The sequence below is a fragment of the Bombus huntii genome, unplaced genomic scaffold, assembly GCF_024542735.1.
Source record: "Bombus huntii isolate Logan2020A unplaced genomic scaffold, iyBomHunt1.1 ctg00000093.1, whole genome shotgun sequence".
Taxonomy (NCBI): Eukaryota; Metazoa; Arthropoda; class Insecta; order Hymenoptera; family Apidae; genus Bombus; species Bombus huntii.
In genome coordinates, this window is record NW_026099348.1 from 236,734 (window position 1) to 264,004 (window position 27,271).

General features: G+C 33.0%; 2 long non-coding RNA genes and 1 pseudogene across 2 annotated transcripts; 1 reads left to right on the forward strand and 2 right to left on the reverse strand.

Moving 5' to 3' along the window:
• The first annotated feature begins 754 nt into the window (after positions 1-754).
• On the forward strand, positions 755-14,461 carry LOC126876786 (uncharacterized). Its single transcript, XR_007694519.1, has 3 exons — positions 755-791; positions 13,245-13,376; positions 14,003-14,461. It is a non-coding gene; the product is annotated as an uncharacterized LOC126876786 (long non-coding RNA).
• Positions 14,462-17,537: 3,076 nt separating this feature from the next.
• LOC126876787 (uncharacterized) lies at positions 17,538-18,340 on the reverse strand. The gene is made up of 3 exons (XR_007694520.1): positions 18,260-18,340; positions 18,074-18,176; positions 17,538-18,000 (listed from the first exon to the last, which is right to left on the reverse strand). It is a non-coding gene; the product is annotated as an uncharacterized LOC126876787 (long non-coding RNA).
• A 3-nt stretch (positions 18,341-18,343) lies between these two features.
• LOC126876766 (uncharacterized) lies at positions 18,344-20,010 on the reverse strand (annotated as a pseudogene).
• Between the last annotated feature and the right edge of the window lie 7,261 nt (positions 20,011-27,271).

Here is a 27,271-nt window from a genome sequence, read left to right on the forward strand (position 1 = left end):
TTTAAGTTAAGATACATCTTTGAGGAATCAATAAGTGTTTCGCTAATAGCCTAATAGATCTCTTGATAGATCAAACGAAGAAATACCTAACCGCGATTACAGCCAATTGGTACATATTATTCGATACATAATTAATATTTGTATCACGTACAGCGATGCAAGTGGTATTGAAGAAAATAGCCATTTTATGTTACAACTATAACGAGTAAATTTACTCGTTTAACTTGAGAGGAATTAAAAAGGTACCTGACTTTTAAATAAGCATTAAATAAGAAATTTAAATATCGCAGACGGTGATGTCGGTGTTATTCAAGAAAAGAGAACATTTTATTTTGTAATTAGCACGAGTAAATGAACGAATATCGATAATATAATATAAGGATTAATATGAATTTTATCTGGCTGATTATTTAAATACCATAACATATTTCACAGTAACGTCATCGACTGCCGTTAGGCTCTTTTCCCTTTTTGTTCAAACTAATTGATAGTCGAAAACTAGTATCAAGGAGGTGTGAATTTAGTCTTAGTTTGTAGAAACTATTAAAATGATAAAAATGGATACCGTATTAAATCGTCGAAGGCGCCAATTTACGATAAAAATTAAGAAATTGTTCAATTTGATTTTGTTACAATGGAAAACCCCTCCTTTGCTATGTCAAGAGATCGTTAACGTTTGATTGACATCTCGACACCTTGTCAAGATATATAAGGAACGCGGAAGTCGCGCGCGAGCTCTTTCGTGCCTGAAATTCCGGTCAGTGAACATCCAAGAAGAATTTAAATATAAGGTAAATAAAAAAAATATCAAATAACAACATTGTAACTAGTAGTTTATAACGTCTAAGCCATTAATTTACAATACTTGAGAAATTAATTTATAATATTTAAGCTATTAATTTATAACATTTAAGCCATTAATATATAACATATAAGCAATTAATTTATAACGTCTAAACTATTAATTTATAACATTTGTTGAGATATGTATAATTTTCTGTGTTGGACTGGGTTAAATGTGTAGTAGAGATACTTGTATGTGAACATCAGCGTGTGGATGTATGTGTGTGCGCGGCGTCTCGAAAACAGATGAATGTAAACTGTCCAGTCGGTTAACAGTCGGGTATAGAAGAAAGTGCTGAGACGCGTGCAAGTGTGTATCGATGAATATATAAGAAATCGTCCATGAAATAAATATATTACTATTTTAAAATTAATCCTCAGTATAAATTTAGTGTTCTTATAACATTATTTCGACTTCAAAGATCCACAATTCTCAACAACATTTGTGCTATTAATTTATAACATTTAAGTTATTAATTTACAACATCTAAGTCATTAATTTACAACATTTGAACTGTTATTTTATACATTTAAGTTATTAATTTATAACATTTAGGCTATTAATTTACAACATCTTAGCCATTAATTTACAATATTTGAACTATTATTTTATACATTTAAGCCATTAATTTATAACATTTAAGCCATTAATCTAAAACAATTATATCATTAATTCTTAACAGTTATAACAATAATTTATAACAACATTTTCCCATTAATTCAATGTAATTATGCTCTTAATTTATAACAGTTGTACCCTTAATCGGAAGTAACTCTACATTCATTGATTTTAATCAATGCCATAAATTCGTAGTGAGTGAATTAAAGATTTATTTTGCTTTATTTTATTAACGAAATCTATCAAGTCTTTGAAGTGCTATTTCATTTCCATATAGCATTATATTTTAACTCTGAATACAGTATTCGATTTCCAATTTCACTATTTCGTATAAAATCTGTGGTAACACAGAGTGTCGATGTATGTGTCACGTAAAATAACAGAATAAAAAAGGAATTTGAGGTAAAAAATAAAAAAAGAAAACTTTATTTTTTTTCTAACATCAATACACTTTACAATCTACTTCCGAACTCTAGGCGTGACTTTCTAAGACTGACTCTTATGATTTTACTTTCGATCGGATCCGATTACTTTCTTTTGTCATTCCTCAACATCCCCACCGTCCATGCATTTGCTAGGCGTCCGCGATCGTTGCCACGTGCTCTTTCTTCTAGAACCTTCGGTGGAAGGACCGTTGGGATGTTGATGGTTCATTAGGCACTTCAGCGATATACATTGTCGCCGAGTGCTTTATCTCTATCGTCAGTCCGTCGGATTTGAAGTATGCTGGTCGTGACATATGTAACGATATATGGTATAACGTTATAACGTATTACTTTACATGATATAACTTTATAACGTATTACGTTATATGTTATAACGTTATAACGTTATAACGTAATACGTTATATGGTATGACGATATAACGTATTATGTTATATGGTATGACGTTATAACTTATTACGTTATATGGGATGACGTTATAACGTATTACGTTATATGGGACGACCTGTTTCTGTCTGGAGATTGATTCCTAATACAACGTGTGTCCCATTATATCAGCATCTCTAAAGTACAATTCTATGTGATTTCTAGGGAAAACAATACAACCGATCCACACCTTCGTCAGGCAAAACGTTTATCCCGTGACCGTGGCTACGTTCGGCGACCAGTTGTCACCTCGAACCCACTTTCGCTTTCACAAATGTCAAACAATTACAAATGACAATTGCTTAATTACAGTTATGATAAAATCTAGGCTAAAGCATTAGAAGGCTTCCTCAAAATTGCAAAGGGAAGGCTCCGGGTTTCCTTTCATCTCCGACATATATAATAACCTGTTAATAGCAGCGTTCTCTTCAAGTTAACTACCCTTATTATCCCAAAAGAAATAAGGGATTGAACGATTCGTGGCGTCGATTAGTCAATCGTAACGGGAATTTACGACTCCCGTTGGCGCACTTCCTCGAGATCGCGTCTCCCCACGAACGTGCGAATTTACATATTTAACAATATATATATGGCGGGTTAATGTTGAAATTTTGGGTGTTTGGGCGTTAATTTTAGTTTCTTTACATTTTTTCCCTTTAGAAATACCTGCACTTTATCATTTATGGAAGTTTTGTTAACAGAAACGAAAAATTTAGAAAAGATATGTATAATCAAGGAATCTCAGGATAGCACACTTAGACTGCAGATTTTTCTGTATGCAAAAGTAAGTCAAAGGAAGAGGATGAAGTTTTCTTGTATAAGGCTTTGTTTCTGCTTGAGCTAGCTTACAATGAAATACGTTCAGTGTGACAGAGTATCGACAACTATTTCAAACTTTAGCTTTAAATACAAAAAGTTTACGCGCAAAAATAAGCTGAAGAAAAGAAAAATGTTTTTTTTCTTGTTTGACGTCTTATCCTGTCTGGCGGTATGGAATTATTCTGGAAAAGCCTGTATATGTACAGAGTATATAAAAAATACACTTATTTGACCGGACCACCTTAATTCTACAACTCTAGATGATACAGTTTTACAAACGTCTACTCATCGCGAGGACCAACTTGCCAACTTTAGAAAATAAGCTATGAGTCGCAATTGAACCGTTTTCTGGAGAAATGACGTTGAAATTCCATTGGGTCTTACATCGAGATTATTCGCAACAAGTTTATATTTCGCAGTCAGATAGAAAGTAAGCAATGTGACATTAACGAGAAAACAACAAGTTTTCGTTAGCAGGTGGGATAGCCCGTGATAAACAGAATGGAGCAATCAGTGTGATTTCACATTATTACAGAATTATCTACTGTGTGAAAAAAGACTTTCAAACAAAGATTCTGATTTTATTAGCTTTCTTTTAGAATAATAGAAAATAAAATTTGTAAATAACAATTAATCTCATTATTTTAAATAATATATTTAAACTTGTTGAAATTGCAAATAATTTATTTCTGTCTTTTAACATTTAAACAATTATTTAAATGAAAATTTATTTAATAGTGCCCAGTATTGCGCGCAACACATTTTTGGAACAACGAACAATTCGATAGTCGGTAATAGAGATAGATGGCAAAATAATTGGATTTATTGATAAAATGAGGATTAAATTGATTAAAAAAAGTAAATTGATTAAAATGTATACAAATCCTACATATACAAGAATAATATCTTGCACATCATGGTATCCAAATATACTTTCCCAGTAAAGTTCCATTTGATCCTCGTGCTAAGTAGCATACGGTGCCAGCAAACGTCAATTTTTACAAAATTTTGCATGAATCAATCGATCCAGAGGCTCCGATCCTCCGAAATCACGCTAGTGGACACTTATACGCCCTGACACTTTTTATACATGCTGTACATAAAAATATACGTATCGAAACTGTTGTTATTTCTATACTCAGAGGTAAGATCAGAGTAGTTATTATTTTATTGAATGGATAAATCTATTACACCGTTCTGAGCCAAAAAAAGCCTTTATTGCACACGCTTACAAAAACTAGGGATAAAAACAAAAAAGCATCTTAAGCCTATCGATTAAATCTATCGATTGTAACTAGCATCATCCTCTAGTTACTATTTCTTATCACTAACGCATCTGCATATGGATGGCGAGCACGAACTCACGTTGTCATTTTCAACAGAAACTTTGATACAAAGTACGCAAATTTGTGTATAAATACATTACGGTTGAAAAATTGTTGAATATTTACTACTGTATCTGTTATACTTGATCGTTAACACCTATTTTTTTCGCCTGCCTAACTTACTATCCTCAAAACATTATCAGATTATACATTTTGTTCGGCTGATAAAATGGAATTTCTTGGAATTTAGAGCTCCCTTTACATTCACTTGTTATTGTACGAGTATTTTGCTCGTTCACCAGCCGTTCACTCATTTTATTTTGCAATCGTGACAATTTGATGCTGCTTCTCCACTCTGTATAACGTGTTACCTACAAACACCAATATGTATATAATCTGATGCATTAATTACTATACGATACACCATGAGGACGTTAAAACACGCAAAACGAAATAGATAAACAGTATCTGCTAAAATTATAGCTATAATATATAATATAATATATAATATAATATAATATAATATATTTTTGTTACAGTCGACTTCTCCAAAAGTCAAAAGCTTGTCTTGTTATTGGCACGTACCGTAAACACTCGACTAATTGCGTATTTCTTAAAGCTATATTTTCCCCCTTTACAACTTTTTTACGAGATTAGTTTGAAATCAGCCCAATTGATAAACCATTTCAATTTTCAATCTCTATATTCAAAATTTATTATAATCAATTCTATTTTAGTTTTTGCTATCAAAGGAACATAAATTGGAAGTTGAAAAAAAAACATGGGTTCTAATTAAATATTACTATCTGCTTCTATTCTTAATCGTTACGAATTATTTATACATTATTACCAATTATCAATTGTTTATTATACATTGCTCGTTGCATTCACCCTATTACCCCTACACTTCCGTATCATCAACCATATTGCTATCTTCGAATAATTTTCCTCAAACGCAAAATCTCCCACATACCTAACCTTTTAATTTCAAAGCTAATTAATTCAGGGACATCTTCGATCTTTAACAAGCGTGTATCCTACCAATGATTAGCAGCTACTCTTCATTAATTCATTAATTCATTGATTCAATCTGTAACGTTTCGAGTATGTACATCGCATGTCGTATCATTGTATCGGTATTGTATCTGTTGATTCGAAAGATAGCTGGTTACTCAGGTGGCTAAATTGATCTCGCCATAGACGAAACTTATTTGTGTATCCATCTATGTATATATAAAAGATATACACAAGCAAACAGATAAGGCAATCGAGAATCAATGGATTCAATAGCCGGTAAATATTTACAAAAAAAGGAGATACCGCCGATTTTGACATTTTTTAAATATTTTGTTAATGTTATCAGTTTGAGTAAGATTTTATTCGAGGATTGCCGTTCATTAAAAAGTTAATATCAAAAAAGTTCAATGAGTCATTTGCATTTAAGAGAGTGTACTTAGTCAGATTCTTAGTAAACACTTATCCAACAGCCGATCGTTTAGTAATTTTCGATTCGATTATTCGTGTTCGTTTTTTCGTGTTCGATAACGTTTTGCAGAAAAAAATTCGATTCAATGTTTGTAATATGTCGTGTATACAATTTTAATAATTACATTCGATAATTGCACAAAAATCGGGACTGAAACGTTACAATTATGGAGACTCTATTCCTCAAAATTGACAACGCGAATGAAAGAGAAAGAGAGCCTCGTTAAAGGCTGGCGATAAGTTGAAAGATTCTTATTTGCGATTTTTGATCAATGAAATTTTTGCTAATATGTTTCTTGCGTTTTACTGGTTAAAATGACACCAAACACGATAAAATTTGGAACATATTTGCTTACTTAATAATTGATAATTAAATATTATTCATATTATATCATGTTTGATCTTATTTTAGTCGGGGAAATCCTACAAATGCGTTAGTGGAAATTTAATTTTAAAAAGCCTAAAATAAGGCAATTTTCAGTTTTGAATGATTACTCGGATACATTGTCTCAACGATAACTGATAATATTGGATCATGTTACACTGCTTGATCGCAATGGACCGCCAAATTTCCGCGATACCTCAGGGAAATCTGTCCTTCTCAAAGTGGACACGACGGCTGTGTAACTACGTAGAGGACTTTTTCGTGCAATTATCGAATGTTTGTACTAATCGTTTAATTTCTTGTTCCAAAATTCTTATTCTTTATATTAGACGAATAATTCAAATATCTCACTGTGAAGTACCTGTGTTATTATTGATTGGTGTTTTATAATTATATTAAACAACGAATACTGAATAACGAAGTATTTTTCGGTTAAGGATTTCTTTCGTTATTCATAATTAATAATTATTATACATAGCAATTTCGACAAAGTAACGAAGATGTAGAGTCGAATTCGAGTACGATAAGTAGTCACAGAAAATTTATCTTTTCTCCAATTGATTGCGTCTCCTAGTTTAATGGTGTTTTATAAACGGGCCGCTTATCTTGAAAATGGTAAATCCATTTTCCTTTGTTTCGGAATATTGAAACATTACGTTCTGGACACACATTACGATTGGACTATTTTACTACGTTTTATGACCTTGAGTGACCTTAAATGACCGCGATATTTAAATCCGTCTTCAAAAGAGCAACAATGGGACAAATAGGTATTCAAAACTACACGGCTACACTTAAAAAAAAACGAAGCCTATTAAAGTGTTCTTTAAAACTCGTAAACGCGTCCATCTGAGAAAAACTTTTTCCATCGCGTAATAGCCTCCTCGAAACCAAACAACTTTTGTTTCAAACATTTCCCTGCGTCTCAAAAAATTGAAAGAATTATTCAGGTGGTTTGCTGTTGAAGACTCAGCCTGTATATCCCCAAAATTCCATGTAGTTCTGATTGTTAGGCAAACTGATATTGTAATCTAACACGAGTCAACCTTATCAAGGGGCGAGAGGGAGGGGGTGTCAATAGACTAAACACAGAAGTATTCGCCTCTATATGTACCTCTATTCGCTATTTTGAACATGAACAGAAAGATAACAGTACGGAGTGGGTGAGAAAAGCATTAAGAATTTTGATCCAGCATTTTTTAATCTCTTTATTGCGACATGAAAACTACGGAAAAAGTAATTTAAAAAAGCGACCAGATATCAATGACCTACGAAAAAGATAAAATTCATCCGGACAGAAAGAAGGAAGAAAACTATTTAACGTTTCATCAGAGAAAAAGAATCGAGGAAAAGGCTTGGTTATTGATCTTGTGAGACAGGAACGTCATAAATGCTAGTATAGGTAATCTTGCAGAAATTGTTAAGAATCTTTATCGTAGTTTGGTATGAAAAATATCGAATAATTTGGATTTCGAATCACATACAAAATAAGATGCAGGGGAGAGTCGCACAGTACCTTGTGCTAGAGTTGGTAAAAATGAAAATTTACAAAGTGACTTTATAGCACAAATGGAACTTGATAAAAGTAGGAAAATTAATTTTATGAAATTCAATAATACGAATTGACGAATTGACAATGTGCAAGAATAGTAATGTCGGAATTTGTAGGAAACGAAAAATTGTCGTCCAGTACCGATCAATTATTTAATTATTTGATCTTTTGCTCTAAATGGTTAATAATGTTTTAAAAAGTCCTCTAGATGTCAGTATACATATTCTTATTCAAATTTGATTTTTATGTATACCGTATGGAAAACACTTAATATTTTCTTGATCTGCGCATTCGACGTGTGCCCAGACTTCACATTCGTCGTTTTTGAAACATTGAAAGCTTCAGTGACCTGTCTTTGGGCCATTTTATTTTTGAAGAGTAGCTTCGAAGCCCCATTCATGTTCTCCTCTGACCATTTCTCTCTTTTCTGTTTTGGACTTTCAGACATTTTTCTATGGAAAAAGTAGAAGAAAAATTAAACGGACACCTTCTAATTTAGTCTCAGTTGCCAAAATATTGAACTTACAGGTAAAAGAAATTCGGTCTATGACTAAATCATCGGTATTGGACGACAAATACGTTGAACAAATACGTTTTAGATTATAATGTATATAATATACAAAGGAAATTATAAAAGTGGGGCAAATAACTGGTAATTACACTTAATAAATTAGATATAGTATACATTAAAAAACATTTTACTTACCTGAAAAACAACATGTCAACTCTAGAAAATAATTTTTAATTTTCGAAATATCAATGTATATGTTTGACATATCAGATCAATATGGCTCCGAAATATGTTACACGGAATTGTTCATTTTCATTTGTTTGTTCCAATAAAAGCGCTAATATCTGGTGAAAAATCCTATGTATTTAGAAATTAACAGAAATGTTAAGTGAGCTGTTATTTCGCCCGCATTGTATTTCTTACATGTAATGCCTGTTACACGTTTTATCTTTAAAATAGTAAACTCATTATTTACTCGAGATTTATTTCTAGCGCACAAATATTTTTCAATAGAGCGATGCAAAGTTTTACTGTATCTCGGATCATCACAAGTTAATCAAAATCTTGAGGATTCGATTTCACCTGCTCAAAGTGACTTTTGCAGGCAAAAGAAATTGTTCCTCGGATACTTTAATATTTTTTACTAAATTTCATCAAAAATAGAATTTTATTTGCTAATAGAAGATAACTATGTTTTGGTACTCCTACAGAACAATATCACGACATTCGCTAAAATTACAAATATTGTACAGTATATTCACTACAAGGCTAATTGAAATAGCTTGTAATCCAACATATAAGAATGCTACTTGCAAAGTATCTTTGCTAGTAACAGTTTAAAGTAGAGAGATATTCCTAAAAAATCATATATTTTATACATATATGTACGTAGTATATACAGTGGATATAACTATCTTTCTGAATTTATAAAATAACAGTATATAATAATAAATAATAATAATAATAAAAAAATAATATAATAATAAATAAAAATAACATAATAATAATAAATTTATAAAATAACAATATTCCAATATTTATATTTTTCCTTGTTGCAATTTTGTAAACCGTCAAAGCGTTTACAACAGAAATTCCCAGAAGGAATTGAATGCCAAGTTTTCTGTACCATTTGATTCCTTTTCTAATTGTGGTGGCATAAGAAACCATTTGGTCGGAATAATCTATACCACACTTTCCTTCGTTATATTCGACAACAGCTAGCGGTTTTAATGTAGCGAACAAGCGAAACGAAAGATCATTCTTGAGACCACCACTTGAGCGATTCGCATTACTAAAATATCGATAGGAGCACCTAGCAGAGAACGCTTGGTACTGCTGTACGCGTGGCCTGACGCAGATTTTTTTGAAAACACGCGTGGCAGTCAATGTGTTAATAAACTATTAAACTACATGTCGTGAAGAAGTATCCCCTTTATGAACATTTATTAATAGCTCTAGAGTTGATAATATTAGCTTGAGGAAGTTCTGTATGTACGTGTAATTGATAGTACTCGCGTACACCTGTGCGTGTAAAACGTTTCAAGTTAATAAAGAGAACATGATACACGTGGAATAGGTATGAATAAAAATTACAAGAAGCCGGAGAATATCCTAAAACATATGCCATGATAAAATATAAATTGTAAAGAGTTATAGATCATGTTATTATATATTAAAATTATGCTTAACAAGCAGATATTAGCGTAAATATGACGCTGCGTTAATTAAATCCAACAATATTTAGAAAAGAACAAATTGAACAATACCTAGAAATAATTTAGAAAAACACTGTTAGATCAATTTCAAATTGGGTTTTCTTTACTCGATGTCAAACTTAACTCTTATTCGTCTTTTGCATAAACTCTTTTCGTGATATGAAACTTTAGAGTTGACATGCTGCTGATATTAATTGCACACGCAGAATAAGATTTTCCAAATTGAACCGAAACGATTTAGACAGAAAAATGTAATACTTTCAATACTCATAACAATTATTTATGCATTCCGCATATAAACCTACCGAATATTTATTACTTACTTTTAGCTCAAAAATATTTGATATACTACTACCAAGCAAATATTAGATTGAAGAGGAAATCATACATGAAAGATGTCACTTTTTTTTAATAAAAAGTTCGTTCTCATCAAAGTTTCTGGCAATTTATTACATACCTGTGTACAAAGTGGATTACTTTGTAACACAACTGGAAAGTAACTTTCTTTAGTAATGATTTACGTAATAAATTACGCAAAAAGTAGAAAGAAGATTATATTTTAAATCATATTCTAAGAATAACTGTATTTTAAATGTGATTTCAAAAGAATTTTGAATTTAAAAATTCGTCAAAAGTACATACGTACTTACTACTTCGACACGATCTAGGCTAATTATGTGTACTAATGTTTATACATCTTGATAGTAGCTGTATTCAAAGAGCGCGTCGAATCTTTTTATAGTATTTGCCTTTTGATGTATTAAAAGTATTGTAGTAACTGATGGTTTCTTAGAGTAAGGACAAGTGATGATGGTAGAGTTCAAAGTTTAGTGTATTTTAATAAGTGATATTCAATAACAAAAGGACCGACTACAATATCGTCGCACGCCGACTCACACTCCGTATCCGCTCAACTCGCACTCTGCTTCTCGACTGACTCTCTGGCCGTTGTAGCACTCTATTGTCTTTTGCTAGGCCCACCGCACACGTGTTCTGCAGACGCTCGTAGCCAGGGTCACGTAGGTCTTTTCGGCAAGGCTATTTACTTGAAGGACCCGGTAATGCATTGATGGAGCCGACAGCGCCTCGGCTCTCGCGACATTGTCTGTAGTTAGCTCGACGTTTCTTGGGCCCTTCTCCCCGATACTACAGTATCATTAGAGATATTCTTCTTATTATCGCAAATATGTATTGTTCTGCTCATTGCATCGACAAGTGAACGGATTTTAAGCTTCCTATTCTTTTACATTTTCAATATTTCCAGTTATTTGTTTTCAGTAGAAAAAATATTAATTCCTGCCACTTTTGAGAGGAATTGTTTAGAAGTGTATCCTGTTTATCTCGAATCGCTCAAATATATCGGGGAAAAAATGAATGACACAAAAATCGAATGACATCGAAAGGGATATACTATTATATTCGTGTGTATTTACTTTGCGTGTATTGTCTTAACATGAAATCTCTTGCGTGTTAAAATATTTCAATGGATATCTCCATTTTTTGTTACATAATCACGCAGCTGACGTTCAGACATCTCTAAAATACTAGAAACTTGCGTCTTTCGCACCATCCGCTATCGTAATAGAAACTTTCAAATTCGACAGAGCAATACAAAGCACGTGTCACGTAAAATAACAAAATAAAAAAGGAATTTGAGGTAAAAAAATAAAAAAAGAAAACTTTATTTTTTTTCTAACATCAATACACTTTACAATCTACTTCCGAACTCTAGGCGTGACTTTCTAAGACTGACTCTTATGATTTTACTTTCGATCGGATCCGATTACTTTCTTTTGTCATCCCTCAACATCCCCACCGTCCATGCATTTGCTAGGCGTCCGCGATCGTTGCCACGTGCTCTTTCTTCTAGAACCTTCGGTGGAAGGACCGTTGGGATGTTGATGGTTCATTAGGCACATCAGCGATATACATTGTCGCCGAGTGCCGCCACATCTTTATCTCTATCGTCAGTCCGTCGGATTTGAAGTATGCCGGTCGTGACACACGCGAAAAGTGACTGACCAAAAAAGAACTGAATGTTTTGACGACATTAAGAAACTGCAGCCTTGTATTTCAGCAATATCATACCAGCAATAACAAATTTTGAGAAATATCTTTATGTTCTATTCCTGTGGCATACTTTGGATAACGCTAATCCCGGCGACACACTAAATTTTGAAATCCATACGACTGATTCTACAGAAGCGGGGATTCTACAGCAGCGATTTCGCTTGCACAGTTGTTCATTTAATTTGTGAATTGTAAGAAACCTCAAGTATGTCAGAGGACATAGTGATATTGCTACAAAAGCGACTAGACAAATAGAGAGCTACATGTGATTTTATCGTATATTTTTAACCCTTTCGCTTCGGCAATCCAGTCCGCCGAAGTACTGTCACTGAACGGAAACGCGCGCCAGAAATACGCACAGTGTGCGTGGCTACTGTATATACGTTTTCCTAAGTCTTAAATAATAATAATTCTTGTAAGAACCGTATACGAAATATCGTTTCACTGTCAATGGATTTAGTAGATTTTTTAGCATGAAACAATATACGATTTTGATGTTGTTTCAACAAGGAGTAACTTAAAGAAGTGATTAATCCAATATGTCAATAAAATCAAGGGAAAATGTTCTGTCGATAACGAAAAAATATATTAATGACCACAGATAGCATTTGTATATGCATCATTTTTGTCAAATTTTGTCTTCAAAACACAACTTTTTAATATTCCTATTTTATCTACTTTTGATAAAATACATTAAACACATTTCAATACTAAACTAAAGATCTTTAAACTTAAAAATGACTTTTGCTTATTTCCATGTCACAAACAATTGGCTTTAATAATTATCGATCAATACTCTCTTATTCGTAAGCACATCAGCATATTCGATCCATGCAAATTCACGTAAAATGTTACTACTTCCTGCCTTTCGTTACATGTATCTTAATAAATTGTATCTTATTAAATCTTAATAAATATGAGTCTTAATAAAAAGAAGTTACTTTTTACGTAGACCAAACCTAGTTCTATTATTAAGCGCGTAAGCAGATAAGATGAAGATCAAATAGAGGCAAAGCTAAAAAATAACGACTATATATTTTCATGTTTCAGCGTTGAAAACTTATGTGGGTGAAACGCTAGAATTGACTGGAGTTCTTCGACAAGAAATGGGCACTTGTCTTTGCATAGACAGCAACAATGTGCCTCCGACAGTCAGCAAACGTTACTCTGTACAAGTTCACTGTATGTATTATTAAGCGCTTATCATAGAGCTATTATACAAATATATTTGCAATTATCATTCTTATATATTATACAAGGTGAATCAGAACAGGTGGAAAATATGGCAGAGGTTGATTCTGAATACTGAAATAAGAAGAAAATTTTATATAACATAATATGCCTAATATGACCATACGTTCCGCTTATAGCTTATTTTGCGATGCTAAACATTACACAGATGAACGATTTCTTGGAAAATAGATAAATCGTGCTGGCCTTATTTCCGGACCAATACGCTCTTCGGATCCGAATCCGTTCGATTATTAAATACGGGGACGTTTAAAATCTCTTACTTATAAAACGTTAGTTGACGTGACGATCAAAATTTTCGACAAATTCGTGTAAGCTGTTCGAACAAGATGGACGATCTATGACGCGACGCATTCGCGTTTCCGTAGAAACTGGAACTGGTCGATTCGAGTAATTTCTCTAAAGATAGGTAAGAAAGTACTGTGACACAAAGCAAGCGTCTACTCGAAAACGTTTATACGAAATTTTCTTCTTATTTTAATGCGCTGAATCAGCCCCTGCTTGCCTGGAAGCCGTACTTTCCACATGTCTCAAACTCTATCATGCCGATCCACTAGGTAAACAAAATAAAAACCTGCCAAGCACTGTGGCGGCACGGGCCACGGAACTTTTCAACGGCTCCGGATGCAAAGCGCGACGCCGCCAAAGCGCAACACCGACGTGCCCAATGTACCATCGATATCTTCACACTCTTTCCGCCGAATTCTCGGAAGAGCATACACGTGCCAGCACTGGCGGCACATCTAATGAATGCACGCTAGTGGGGGATATCGATGGGCTACGAAGGGAAGAATCTGCGCGATCCGAAACAAAAGCACAGGCAGTCTGTCTTACGCCATTAAATGTGTAACTCCTCGGTACTATTTGCATAGCAACGCGTCGAATGATCTCTCGGTGTCTATCGTTATTTGTTAGTTGTTACCAGTTGTCTGTTAAGTGTAATTGTTAATTGTTAATTGTTAACTCTGATTGTTGATTAGTTCTAAATAAACTATTGTTCGTTAAAAACACCAAGAGTAGTTTCTTACGCACCTATCACCATACAACCTCAGCACGAACGCCGTATAGATTGTTTTCACCTGTTCGATTCGTGCTAGATTTGACTAAAATACTCATGCGAAGTTATTGAAAATATAAAATCCGAATTAACATCCAGTTTTCAACAACCTGTCTAAAGATACCGCTCACAAACGAGCTATCATTTCTTGAAACAAATATATAAGATTTATTTACGTTATCAATTTTGTCGTGTGTCGAAATACAGCCCACTCAAAACATTCTATGGACCAAACGAAAAAATTGTTGACATTGATTGTCAACAAGTCTTACAAACTAGGATCTTTCATATTTCTTTCGCTTTTGATAATTAGACACAACCTCCCGCTAGCCGATGAGTCATTCTGCTATATTTGGCTTATCCTTTGTTATTATACAAATTACTGCCATTGTTCACGGCTGATCTACTAATTCGTTTGGTGACTAGACACTACGTTAGATATTTTAATCAAATAAACTCATAATTGTATCGATAAAATACTTCCTATCAGTACAATATATGATCTAAAATTTAAACATCCTGCTTCAGGGCGACATATCCAGTGAATTAACGGCGCCTGAACAATCCCTTAAAACGGGTAAATCTATAACTTTATTATCTAATTTCAACATAATATCCACAAACTGATCAACATAATTTCACTATGCCCAAAAAGAATCGCCTTGCAAATGATATCGATATTTACGACATTTCTTTGCTATATTAATATAGTACTATTTGTTATAGATCCAGACCACCGACCTCGACCAGGGCTATCAAAATTTGCCTTCGTCATGGCCAATAACCAATATAATATTAACTACGATAGAAACTGTCATTGTTAATTTAACACTAGCTATCGCTGCTATAATACGAATAGCCTGTATACATATTAAATAAACTGTAATAAATAACTTATTATTTTTAAATACACCCTGTCTTATTTATCTACACCTTCCTTTGTCTTACGTCCACCTTGACCTACGCATTGTCACGTAAAATTCGTGATAAAAAAGGATTTTTGCAATCCACTAGCGATAAAAAGTTCGCGTACAAGGTAAATAGCGGGCAAAAGAACGGTATAAAGCATAGAGTGTAGAGTATAGTAGCATCGCAGAAAAAGAAAAATCAACAGCTTGGTCGGTCATTGAGCAGCAACAGATCGAGCAACGATACAAATGATCATGGAAGTGCGTTTCTGCTTCCCGGTCTGTTCGAACTATGACGATTTGTCTTTCTGATCTTTCCGACTCGACCGTTGCACCGTTCACTCGACCATCGACCATAAATTGTTTCGAATTTTCTAGAGAACGGACACTTGAAACTACGTGCTTGCGGTACATTCGATAGCCAGGACAGAGGGATCCTTCGTGAGCCTGTTTTCGTCCTGCGAGACGAGCAAATTATTAGAAATTTCCTGATGCAATTGTACGCGGTTTTATGCAACTTTGATTATACACGTGAACGATATTTGGCACAGAGGAGTAACATTTTCGGGGTAACATTTGCGCACTAATAGGTTCCCACGTAGCTAAAGTAAAGCAAAAGTTGCGCGAAATTAACGGATGACAATTGAGAAATTTCTTGGATGATCTACGTTTATTACGAAATGGTTGGATGCGAGAATCGATATCTGGTAGCATCTAAGTTGTCCGAGAGAGTTTCACGATAAAGGAACAGATCTCTGCCGATACTCTCCATCCGACTATCGTAGCAGATTTGCGTACTTTTGCAAGGTTCTCCAAATTAATACAAATTTCTAACTACCGTAACATCGAGATATTATACATCGTAAGGCAAAGTTAAGGAGAGTGGCGATGACCTCGGAAACGCGAAAAATATCTCAGAAGATAGAATTTTGATGGCGCGAAGGACAAATGTTCGTGATGGTTTTCCAATTTGTGAAATTAGACGTTTGCTCGCTTTGAGACAAAGTAAACCGCGTTTCTCACAGGTGTTCGGCAGATGGCGATGATGAGATATAGTGCAACAAAGTGAAATTTTACGCGCGTAAATCTAACAGGATTATAATGTAACAGAAGCACAACAAAGAGGAAACTTGTGATGAAAAAGGAAGAATATATTACCAACGAAACTCTTTTGCTCCATTTTCTTTCGTAGAATTATATTTCACTTGCGAGTATTATAGCAGGTCTGCCTTTGATACAAAAATCATAAAAGGTTTACGTATCTGCACGTATATTTACGCTGTATGAACGACACTCGAGTATTACACGCATGCATTATCGACAAATAGATCCACGTTCGAGATAAGAGTTCCTCTTTGATACTTTCTTATGGTATAAATAACGAGAAATTATCAGGAAGTATGTTACAGTGAAACTGCTCGTACTTCGTTACTTTTACTCGCATGTATGACACCTACAACGATATTCTTTATTGAATCAATAAATAAAAGCGCTCCCCAACGTACGTACAAGACTAGATCTTGAAATATAAGAATCGACGTAACAATAAGACTAAAAAAGTTCGAAATGAAAATAATTCGCCGAAACGGCAAAAAGAGAATACCTGACACAAAAATAACGATACGGTAAATCTGCGTCCCGTTTTAATTTTCATCGATCAGTCGTCCAGCAAGCGAGATGTGTCAAGCAGCAACGGCGACAAGGTAACAGAGACGAAATATTATCGAGTTAACGCACGCGAAGTGGTCGCAGGAATGGCTGACGGGTGCGAGAGTGTAATGCACTTACGTCACGCGAATTTCAGACGAAACAACTGGTGGTGTAACGAAAATTTAGCGTCGCAACCGAATGTGCTAAATATAAAATGGATGGCTGTTGACCGAAAGAAAAATGCTCGACGATACGGTGCCGCCGTTTGTTCTCTTACAAGATTGAACGTCCACGGTCGACCCATTTACCAGACCCTCCTCGTTACACGAAGAGACGAAATCACCAGTGCTATTTAATCGTGCGAATTATATCACGCGTATCTCGCGAATTATTACACGACAGTGATAATAAGGCAAATCTAATAAAATTTACTTCTCATTAAAAAGTCGTACCAAAACAATTATTTATTAATTGGTTTATTTATTAATTCTTAAGAAGATACATATAAATAAGAAAAAATGGTAAAATTTGATTAGTATAATAAAAGTAATATATGCCTATGATCATTCTAAAATATAAAAAGTGAAATAGTCTTACGTTCATTGGTATATTTTAAGAACACATACATCTTTTAACGATAGTTGCAATGTAACATCATTTTTATATTACACGCAAGGTATGGCAAGTATTCCTGCTCTAAGGCACAATTTGAAATCAACAACATTCAGTTTAACAAATTATAACTTCTATTCGTTTTCCATCATGGAATAACGCGGTGGTGTCTTCCATATTGCACTGGACGTGCGTTGTAATCTACTCCTATCTATATTTTCAAACATTTCAGTTAAATCTGGTGTGCACATTCTTCTATCAAAGAATTTATAGACTGCTTTCTTCGGAATTTATCGTTGCATTGCAAGTTCATTTTCGCGTATGTACGCTAAGATTGATAAAAATTCGAGTACTCCATGCATTATAATGTTTATTAACTCATTAAGTAAAACAACACTTACATTGCGCCTAATGTGGAATTGTACGCCTTGGTCTGGCTTCATCGTCCGATGTGTCGTCGTCAGGTTTACTGTGCAAAACAGAAGTGGACCTTGCTGTTTGGAGCTATATTTTGGATAAAATATCGAATGAATAATAGCTTGTGTTTTTATAACAGAAGAATACTTTGATACTGTTTGTAATGTTACCTGCGATGTCATCATCTGAGTCTCCTTCTTTTGTTTCGCTAATAAGATTTTTTTTGCTTTTTCGACAGATCTTCGTGCCAGTTTTTGTACAATGGCTTTTTCTGAAATTTTTTCTTTTTCAAAGGCCTCGATTCTCCTTCTTACGGGCACATTTTTCTTCATTTCATTTTGAATGTCCTGTTTCGTCATGTTTCTATTAGACATTTCCCTTTCACGGGATGGCTCATCTTCTGCGAATAATTCTTCGAACTCGGTGAGTCCAATCGCTTGATTCAGCTGCTGAACCTCCTCCTGCAGAGTTATTGGCGACCGTGATGCAAATTTAGGTTCATTATTTTTTCCTATACTACTAGCCAAGTTTTTATTAATTACTACAGTTTCGTTTGATTTTATTGGTGATAAAGGTTCTACAATTGCGGTAGCGTCCATCATCTTCTGCGTATAAGTAGAATTGATGTCCATCGTGGAATTCATAAGAGGAGTAAATTTCTCAAGTGCATCCTCGCACATTGAAGGATCTTCAATATCATTTCTTGCTGATGGAATTACTGTATCATCAATAATATTAGAATATTTACCCTTCGTGTTTTCACTCCGTGAAAAAGTTCTCTTTATATTGTTGTCTATCTATCTCTTGTTGTCATTGAAGACTTTAATGGTTCAATCCTTTCTGGCTGTATTGCATCTTCTTTTGAAATTGTTTCGCTTAAAACATTCTTTTTTGTTTTACTATGTTTTGTAGGACCTTTTGTGTTTTTTTCATCTGAACTACTTCTAGCACTTTCCTTTTTTTTAGGTCGGCCTCCACGTTTCCTCTAAAAATTTAGAATATATTTAACAACGTTATAGTAGTATTTATATACACAATGTACATACAATTGTATAAGCAATTAGATTTTGACGCATTAATTAACCGATATCAAACATTATTGGGTACTACATATAAGGGTTAGTATTGATTAGTAACATAAGATATGGGGTAAGATTAAAAGTATTAAATTTCATCATAATATGACACAAACATTTACATTACTGTCATCATCAAGAGTTAGCCTTCGTAATTTTGTAACAAGTGACATTGACTGCTGCTTTTTAATATTAATTGCAGCTTTTATTGCAGCCTTTCTTTTTGTTCGGTCAATTGTTGTTTCCAGCACATCCCCAGTTTTTACATCTTTATTTTCTGTTTTATCATGTACTGCTGAATCTGTTACTGTATTATCAGTATTGATAATATCATTTTCTGGGATAGTCTCTTTACGGCGATAACCTTTTTTCTTCAAAACTTTCGGCCTCTTTGTAGTTGAAGGGCCAGGGACTGATTGTGGTATTTCAGCAATTAAACCATGTAAATAATCCAGAGTGTCTTCAAGCTGGTTGTTAATATATTTTTTAACATCCAAGGAATAATTATGTATATTCGATATATCTTTGGTAATCATTTCTTTAATCTCCTTCTTTGATCCAGTATCCATATTTGAAATCTACGAATAAATGATATATATTTAATATATACATTAAACTATACTTTTTAATAATACATACCATAATTTAATATTATGGTTGAAATTATGACGTATATAGCAATTAATACATACACATGTGTTTAGTTCTATTAACTTAGAAGCACATGTAAATTAAAAAAAAATATATATATATATATGAAACAATAATAAAATAATGAAGTAACATTGAGAATAGAATCTAGTTTAATTACACATATATACCCTTTTAATAATTCCGTTCTTATAAATTTTATTAAATTTACAGTGAAGCTTACAATTACACTAATGCCAATGAATATTAACGTATGCGTTTATTATTACACTAAATAAAAATGAAAGTAATGCAATGAAAAATACAATATACCTTAATGGAAATAAAATAAGTAAATAGCGAAGTATTTATTAATATTATTATATAGCATTATATTATATTATTATAATATTTATTAATATTTACTTACGTTTTACGTTTGCACAAAAACTATAAAATTTTAAATATAAAGAGAGATTTATAACAGAGATAAAGCAAGTCACAGAAATTAGTGTCTTTCAATGGCAAAAATGCGTTAAAGGAAGTGAAACGATAATCTCCGTCTCGCGTCACAAGCGGAACTGTGTCAGTTTTGCTCCTTGAAAGTACACGTAGCGGTACATGAGCTAGAGAACATTTCAAATCATGTTGTTGTTTTTTTTGCTTCGGAGTATCAAGATCGTGAGGACATACATAATATATTAATAAATAAACTCCGGGCAAAACAATGTCGCCGTTACGTTACCGTCGAACCGTCGAACAAAGACGAATTTGAATTCTCCGACTCTCCCCCGATCTGTTTATACTATACCAGTTTAAACGGACGCAATCGTAAAGAGTTCACGAGAGTTATGGATCAGTATCTACGAGTATCTACCGTCTTTGCGAACATTATCTATAATTATTTATTTAATCATTTGAAAATATACTTGAAGGTTTCAACAACGAGCAATCTTGTCTAATAAATCTCACGATCAACCATCCTCTACACACAAATCCTCTGAAAACATAACGACTTTTCAGTTCAATTTGAATCGTTGCGTTCAACGCCATCAGGGTGTCCTGCATAACGCGGGCATCCGACTAGGTGCTGATACCACATACAAGAACAAGTCGAATATGTGAAATAAAGCTTTTTAGCTTAAGGTCCCGTTTTGAAAAAAATACAGTTTGAACATGTTCGGTTGGCAATTGGCTTAATACACGCGTATGATAAATAACAAGATTTATTACATGATTTTACAAAATTTGTTAAAATTGATTAAGAAGTTACTTTCAAGAAGTAATATTTACATAATTGTAAATTGAACCCTATGTTTAACAAAATTAGGCATTCTTAAGTATTTGTTATTGTAAATTACTATTATGCTTCGCCAAGTGTGATTGGAACACATTTCTGGAACACAGCGTCCATCGATGTCTTCAATGAAAGAACATAAGTTTAATAACCTAACTTATCGACGAAATAAATCCCTAGCCCCCGGGTAGCGTGTTAGGAAGCTTCCGTGGTAATTCTTTTAAAAGCAATTAACGAGTGATCTGTTCGCGAATTATTGTATTGTATTATATATTATGTGGCATCATGATATCATAAGGAATACAAGTCACTATGATTTCTTCGTACTATTTCACAGATGGAGTGTGCAAATTTGACTTTACAATGAACAAAGTCAAACGTGACAATGACAAAATTGTATGTGGCAAAACTGGATACCTCAATGTTATACAGTGTGTCAAGAAAGTGTTTGTTGTCATCTTATGTCTTTGGGAGGTAATTCTACACCTTCGGATTTGCGAAGATCTGTTGAAAAAGAGGATCACAAAATTGACCTCGAGCATTCTATTGCACGTATTGCGTGTTTATCCATCGATGTATTGCAAAGAACAGTTTGTCCAATAGGTGTTTCACACGCAGCAATGGGAAAAATAATACTCTCACCCTGAGAGAATTGACCGGCGAGGGCGCGGCAGAGGCCATGGAAGCGCTTCGGTGAGGCGCGCTAGGTCCGTCGCGCCCCCCGGTGGGGTGCAAACTTAGGCGCTGGCAACTCAGCGCCCCGGGGCAGCAAATCAGCCCGGCAGGGGAACCGGACTGTCTGGCACGGCGGCTCCGGCGACGAGGCGCGGTGTGACGTGGCCGCATATCGCTCCATTAGGGGGTGTATTGAGCGCGGGGGGGGGGGGTGTATCCCTCACACCAGTTCCCGGGCCCCTCTAGATCGCTGCCGGGACGGTCATCATGGAGGTTTTAGTCCGTTGGCGTCCGCCACTACCACGCCGCTTTTTCCCAGAAGCGGCCTGGTGTCCTCCACGTTAATAAAAAAAAAAGTGGGAAAAATAATACGCCAAAAAGGTGTACGTTATAAGGTTCGCCGTGTGCGAAATTATGTCGTTTGACGAATATTCGATGGTTAGCCGCTAAGAAAATTATAACGCAATCCTTGGAAATATCTTGTTTACGGATGAGAGCGATTCTTCCGATAGCAATATTCTCGATCGTCAGACTGCCAAGATTTAGGCTTGTGAAAGTTCTCACATTATGATACAATGATACAGAGATTCAAGCAGGCTCGAGCAAGTTTGATTTATTCCACAGCTCGCTTTAACGTGTAGATAAAATCAATTTGAAAATGGAATAGATATCATATGTTCGCGAGCAGCCAGAAAACAACACTGACGTTATTTCGTATCGCATCTGACTTTAAAAAAGAACATAAAATGAAAATAAACGGTTTTTCATACAAAAATGCATACTTGTTACGATGCATCGTGAGTAGCAGAGTAACGCATATGTTCGTGTATTACAGCATGAACGTATTAATGAATAAATAATATATATATATTAAATTAAAATTTTTAATATTTATTAATAATTTAATAATAATAATAATTACTATATTTATATAAGTATTATAAATAAAATATTTATAATAATATTATTAATATCTTTTTATTAGAACTAAAAATATAATTTAAAAATTTTTAATATTTTTATAATTTAATAATTATATTTATTTAAATATTATAAATAAAATATTTATAGTAATATTATTAATATTTTTTTATTAATATTAAAAATACAATCTTAAAATTTTTAATATTTTTAATTTTATAGTATCATTAATATTTTTTATTTATATTAATATATAATTAAAATTTTTGATATTTTATAATTTAATATATATATATCATAAATAAAAAATTTTTAAATTATATATTATACAATTTATATTATAGTAATTTCCATTTTTTCAAAATAAAAAGAATTGTATATTAAACAATTTAAAAATAAAGGGTAGAATATTTAAGTATTAATATTTTATAATTTAATTTTATAGATAATTAAATATTTATAGTAATATTATTATTTTTTATTAATATTTTAAAATATTATATATATATATATATATATATATATATATATATATATGTATATGTCGGGTTAACATTAGAATTTAAGTCGTGTAACGATTCTTCGTTTGAATTAGCCATCGTTTTATGAAACAGAGATTATATTTACGCGAATATACAAGATTTTACAAAATATTATGAATATTGAGTTTAATGAATGATAAGATTAACAAATGATAAGTTTAACTAATGATTCCAAACGAATCCACGGTCAACGGGATAACTCTTTACTATGCGTAGAATAATTTAAACACAAAAAAAAATACGATTGCAGAGGCACTCGGTAAATTGCTCGATGTATCACTTTCCAAGGCGATCACACGAATGAATATCTGATGAAAATCTTTTTCGCTGTACGACTGCATTTTGTTCGTTATATGCTCGCTGGAGGCATCGAGAAGCTTCCAATCGCCGCTGCTAGGCAGACTCTGCCAAGAGTTTGTTGTATACTCTTTGGAAGCATCGAGAAAGATCCAAACGTCGTTGCTAGGCAGCCTCTGTCTGGAGTCTGATTCCTAATACAACGTGTGTCCCATTATATCGACATCTCCAAAGTACAATTCTATGTGATTTCTAGGGAGAACAATACAACCGATCCACACCTTCGTCAGGCAAAACGTTTATCCCGTGACCGCGGCTACGCTCGGCGACCAGCTGCCACCTCGAACCCACCCTCGCCATCACATATATCGAACAATTACAAATGACAACAATTGCTTAATTACAGCTATGACAAAACCCAGGCTAAAGCACCAGAAGACTCTCGCAAAATTGCAAAGGGAAGGCTCCGGTTTTCCTTTCATCTCCGACACGTTCTTTTGTGATCCCGTTGGCCGCGGATTCGTTATCGGGCCTGAGACCATCGTCACTAGTGTCGCGAGTGCCAATTGTCGTGATCAATTGTCAAGACTGTAATAACTCTATTATTGTAATAAACTACACCTGCGTGTACCGTACCAATGGCTAATTCCCGTGAAGATTCATTTGACGCCCACAACCCTACTCCCAGTGCTAATCCGACATACATATTAATATTTTTAAATATATTTTTTTTTAATATTCAAAAATTTTTTAAATTTCCCTAATATTTTCAATATTATGCTCTAAATGTATAAGCTATTTAAATTAAACAAGTTCATCTTTCTCTTTATTTAATTTAAATATAAATTAGTAATAATAATTAAATAATTAATTATAAATATATTTATAATCAAATTATTATTATTAATATTAATAAATAAATATATATTAATAATAAATAAGAAATTTTTAATCTAAAATGTATTTCTAATAAATCACAAACATATCCTATAATCTTTCCTGTAAATGTTTCAACTAAACATTTTTCAAAATAAAATTCATAATAAATTATTTTATTTGTTAAATAACTCATTATAAACTTATAAAAAAATTCTATTATAAAAAATCTTTTGATAAATATTAATTTTTTTCAAATAAATATTTAATATTAATACTAAAAATATTAATCCTAATAATATTAGCTTAAATACAAGATATTTATAACTATAAATTAAATTAATATTTAATTGATAAAAGAAAAAATTAAAAATAAATTTTCTTAAAATTAATATAATTATTAAAATTACTGATATAATTCCAGCTATAATACAATCCTCATTTAAATAAATTAAATTTATTATATAATTATTTCCCATTATTATAAATATTGTACGAAAAGAATATGATACTGTAAAAATTGTTCCAAAAATTAAATTTATTGTACTAAAAATTCTTTTCATATTTAAAAAATAATATTCAACAATTAAATCTTTAGAATAAAATCCTACTAAAAACGGAAATCCACATAATATTAATAATGAAAATATTATTAATAATCCTTTTATTGGATATAAATAAAATATACCAGAATAAAAACGAAAATTCTGAATACCATTTATATAATGAATAAATCTTCCAACACACATAAATATTATAGATTTAAAAAATGCATGAATAAATAAATGTAAAAATGTTAAATCTGTTATTCCTAAAGAATAAATTCTTATTATAAGACCTAATTGACTTAATGTTGATAAAGCAATAATCTTCTTAAAATCTATTTCAAAATTAGCTATAACTCCTGAAACTAATATTGTTATTCTTGAAATTATTAAAATGAATCTTTTATATTTAAAATCAATTATTATCTCATAATTGATTAATAAATAAATTCCAGCAGTATCTAAAGTTGATGAATGAACTAATGAAGACACAGAAGTAGGAGTAATTATTGCAGCTGGTAATCACATCATAAATATTAATTGTGCACTTTTTGTAAATACTATTAAAAAGAACATTAATAAAATGAATAAATCTATTTTATATAAAATTAAATTTCATGTACCAAAAATTACTAAAAAAGAAATAATTATTAATAAACTAGAATCACCTAAACGATTTAAAATTACTATAATTATTCCTGAATTAAATGATAAAAATTTTTGATAATAAATAATTAAACAATAAGAAATTAAACCCAGACCATCTCATCCTAATAATAAAGTTAATATATTAGGTCTCAAAATTTAAAAAATTATTGATATTAAAAACATTAATATTAAATAATAAAAACGATTAATTAAATATTTATTATTTAAATTTATATATCTAATTCTATATAATTAAATAAAAGAACTAATTAATATTACTAAAAATACAAATATTAATAATTTAAATCTAATCATAAAAATTGTTAGGGAAGTGATACATTTACACTGTACATGAGAGTGTGTGTGTAAGGGTTAGAGGGCGTCAAGGTCTTAGTGGAGACAAAAGACTGTTGCCAGATGTTAGAAGAATCTAGGATAGTCGGTTGGCGACCAGCGTGCGTGCAAGACGTTCTTCAGAGAGTAATATAGATGTATAACTGTTGTGTGGGAAATATAGTCAATTATTTGTATTACCAAATCCTTGAATTTCCTTAATAGATTCGTATTCCAATTATGATCGTTATTACAAAATTTATTAGAAACTGACAAAGTAACGATACAGAATGTTATAACAGAACAGAATAGAATGTCGAGTACTGACTTGGGAGGTTTTTTTATATCAAGGGGTTGGCTCCTGTGGAGGGGTTATCGTTGGATGCCGGTCACATAGGGATCCTGTTACTGCCTAGTTACTGTTTCGATGGCTAAGGTATGTGAGATATGATTATCCTATTGCTGCATTCCCGGGGCCACTGTGACACTAGAGACGTTGTCTGTGTTTTATGAATTGGAGACATTATTTTGAGAATGGTCCCTGTGGTTATTTGGATTATTTTGATTTCCTTGTACTGCTTGGGAGTAGTATAGGAGATTGAAGTAGTAGTGAATTTCGGAAGACTGGGTATTTGATTGGTTGTCTCTTTGGCTCTAAGCTTGGGATACTTATTTATACATAAGGTTTTGTAGGCTGAGCGGCCTTTGTAGTTAGCAGAATGGTCACCTTGACAGTGGATGCACTTCGTTGGGGTTTCCGGTGATTTAGTGCACTGGTCAGTGGGGAGTGTAACTGCACATTTAACGCAGCGGATTTATATGCAATCGCTTCCTCTGCAATGTTTGCATTTTTCAAAGCTTTTGTTCATGCAATAGCTCTAGTGTTTTGTTCTCGTGTTTTCGTTCTAGTTATCCTAGTTGAACAAGTTTTGAAGTGTCCGTGCCTGCCTGTTCAAATGGATCGAATAGAGCATTCTCTCTTCCTCCGAAGATGGTTGTATTTCATCTTCACTCAATATGTTGCGTCGTGCAACACTCTACCTGGACCCGGCCATACACCGCGGGCCAGACAGGCCCCAGATGTCCGCTCATTCTTACGGCGTACTCTCAATAACCTTAAGCACCCGTCATAAATCCCACTAATTTGCTTGCTAAGGTCCTTCAGACCCAACAAACATCTGTTTTCTGAATCATTTCTAAAGATTATTGTCTACCACGGCTTGACAAGGGAAAGTTGGGTTTTCCCACGTACGATGCTTCCTAATAACAACTTTCTATCGAGAGCAGCTAAGACCCTTCCTAGTCCACCAACCTTCGTTTAACCAATTAACAACAAATCCGA